Source organism: Mus caroli, unplaced genomic scaffold (genome assembly GCF_978045245.1).
Source record: "Mus caroli unplaced genomic scaffold, Mus_caroli_1 scaffold_2, whole genome shotgun sequence".
Lineage (NCBI taxonomy): Eukaryota > Metazoa > Chordata > Mammalia > Rodentia > Muridae > Mus > Mus caroli.
Genome location: NW_028227257.1, coordinates 27,869,765 through 27,873,042, shown reverse-complemented (window position 1 = coordinate 27,873,042; position 3,278 = coordinate 27,869,765). Strand labels below are relative to the sequence as shown.

The 3,278-nt window shown below is 42.9% G+C and overlaps 1 pseudogene; it reads right to left on the bottom strand.

Annotated features, from left to right (window-relative positions):
• Nucleotides 1–657: 657 nt before the first annotated feature.
• LOC110307310 (heterogeneous nuclear ribonucleoprotein H2-like) lies at nt 658–2,996 on the bottom strand (annotated as a pseudogene).
• Nucleotides 2,997–3,278: the final 282 nt, after the last annotated feature.

The following is a 3,278-nucleotide window of genomic DNA, read 5'->3' as shown; positions in this document are numbered from 1 at the left end:
CAAATTTCTCTCAGGACATGTGCTAGAACTTTAGAAAGAAATTCTAAAGTATTGCTGTTGCATCTCAAAATTTCCCTATTAGCTTAAAATAAAAGGCTTGAAAATCATGTGCCTTAAGGTTATCAAATGATATAAAAACTAACAGACATGCCAAGTATCTCACTTTTAGTTGTAGACACATCACCTATACTGAGGTTTTTAAGCTTATCTTCTCAACATGCATCAACACATTCAGTGTGATGCAGCATAAGAGCAACATTTAGTACAATGCAAGTGCTTTATCCTAAACACACTAAACCGCTTACACATATCCTACAGTAGCTAGAGAAAAATCTGGGAATTGCCTAACAGTTACAGTCCACTCAACTTCACTGTATCATCATTTTAGGTGACTGCTATATTCAAAAATACTGAACCTTGGTCCTTCGAGCCACACTGATGTTCACTTAAGAGAGTAGACATGAGTCACAAGGCCGGCTTGAAAAACTGTTAAATTTAAGTGAAGGGTTTACTTTCTAAAAAAAAAAAAAAAAAAAAAAAAAGAACAAGAGTCAACAATCAAAATCAATTATGTTCTCTACCCACCACTCACACGGCCATGCTAGACATCCCTTTCGTTCCTACTGCAGTAGCTGCGATTCATTGCTCCTTGACTATTTATGCAATGTTTGAATGAAAATCATTGGAGTCTTCCTGTAAAACTCGGTCATATTTACTGATGTCGCTCTTGCCTCCTTAGCAACCTCCATAACCACCAGTCAGCTGCTGGCTGGCTGGGCCAGCATAATGGGTCTCCTTTGACAAACCCATGCCTCCTGGCATCCAGCTACTGTAAGCACCGCCACTTACTCCTGCTGTAGATTTCAAGAAGTTCTACATATCTGTGCTGTGTGTTTGCTTTGCCTTTTAACATAGCTGCAACAGCATCTTCAGTCTGCAGACTCGACAGGAGCTTCACCAGTGACCCTGCCATCAGGTCTAATCTCAGGATGTACTATCACAGGGTTGAGTGGTGAAAAAAAAAAATGTCCTTCTCAGAAGGTAATGTGTACATAGCATCCAGTGTTCTGCTCTGGAAGGTAGAGCCTCCATCCCTGTATCTGTGGTCAGACATTCCTGAAAAACAATAATTGATGCCTCTTTCAAATCTATCTGAATCAAATCCATAGCTATCATGGTAGCTGTTATAATGTGCACAGCCTCTGTAACCTCCACCACAAACACCGCACCTCATCTCTTAAAGCCAGCTTCTCTGCCCTGTCAATCCTGTTTTACCCTCTGCCATCCCCAGGTCTGTCATAGGACCTGGCTGTTGGGTGGTCACATGTTTTCGTGGTGGTAAAAGCAAGTTCTAAGTTCAGCTCTAGGGCTCTTAAATATTTCAATATACCAGTGCCATATTCTTTCCCTGTGTTTTTAGAGCTCTTTCAGTGAAGCAAGTATCAGGAAGGGTCCTCCTTGTAACATCCGTAGGAGTGTCCCCTAAGCTGTACAAAAGATCATTGGCCACCTCATGACTATCTGGACCTGTATGCTTGAACACCTAATCCATTTCAATGCTGTCTGACATGAATACTTCAATGTTATTTGTACCCCATAGCTTCTGTCTTTTTCCAAGGCTAGTTTGATTTCGTTGTCTGTTTTACATTTAACAAAAGCCTCATCAGTCTGCCTTCTCTGGTATGGATGAAAATACCTTGAGCATCATTTTGATTTTTGCAGTCAGAAAAACAAACAAACAAACAAACAAACAAGCAAACATACAACTACCCCCTTTTATCAGCTGAGCAGGGCTGGCTCCAGTCTAGGACCTTCACCACCAAGCATATTTGCACATTCAAATCACACACACAGAAAACACTGTGCATGTTCTCCAAGAAGCTGGGTGTGTTTGGAGACATATCCCCGACGTGTTGTGGGAGTGCTGGGGTTGGGCAGGATAGGAGTGGCTGTGGGCATGAAGAGGGTGATGTATGGAGACTTACAATGGACAAGTTATTATAGAACAATAAGACTAACCACCTCCCCTCATCTGGCTGCCAGTCAGGGGGAATCTGGAAGAGGATGATGTCATTTAGGGACTGAAGCAGAAGGAAAACATAACTGGCAATCAGGGATGAAGAGAAGTTGACTAGTCCTCTATGGAAACAAATGCAATCTGTATTAAAGAGAGGTTTGTTCAATTATTTTTACAGTATGGTGTTGTAAGGAGAACTTTGGTTTTTTGTTTGTTTGTTTGTTTTAAAAACACATAAATGTTATAGGGATATGTTTTGGTTCTAATCCCAGGTGTGGGATGTGGAGCTGCTCAAGATTGTCCACAGCAGCTGACTATGATTTGCCTAGTGTTCTAGTGTGGTCATGATTTTGCTAGCTGCAGATAGTTTTTGCAAGTGTATGACATTTGGAATGCTGGGGACTCTTGAAAGGACATATACATGCTAGAGCCCCAGAGGGGCTGCGGCTACCACTGCTCTTGCCGGTTGCTAATGTTGCAGTCTGTCAAGGGAAGAAATTGAGTATCCTGACTGCGAAGATCAAGCTTGCCTCAAGGGACTCGAGCCCATAATCAGCAAGAAGCAATGTAATGATATTAACACTCCCTTTCCTCTTGAACCTTCTTTCTCTCCTCCCTAGTGTGTGTGTGTGTGTGTGTAATAGGGATAGAGAAGGGAGATAGAATAAGGGACCCATAAAATACCCAAAAGTCAAGTTGCTTGGTTTGGGAAGTCCAACAATGGTTATTTCCTCATGGAAAAGGCTGAAAGCCTGGCAGCTACTCAGTCTACCAGGCTGCAAGCTTCAGCAGTCACTGCGATCTGGTGCTAAAGGCCTGAAGGATTCTTGGAGAGTCACTGGTCTTCCATCATGCTGAGAAGCAGACTGAGCTGGATTCAGACGCTAACAAAGGACAGCAGTGTCATGGGCAGCAACAGTGTATATGCACTCACCAGCAGGAAACAGAAGCATGCAGGCCAAAGCAACAGCTTCTCCATGGGACCTCTTTATATATGAGCTAGAGGTGGAAGGCTGTAGCAGAAAACGTAAAAAAATAAATAAATAAATAAATAAATAAAAAAGCAATCCATGCTATCACCTGCAATGACTCCGGCCAGCCTTGTTCTCATCTCGTGGAGACTCTCTGACCCAGAGCTCTGGAATCTCTCCACTCAGCTCCCTAAGTTCCCATTGTGGGTCGTTGCCACATCGGCCCTACACTTCCAAATTCCCATGTCTGGCTGATGTGCCCCACCATCGTACCTTTTCTCTGGAACTCA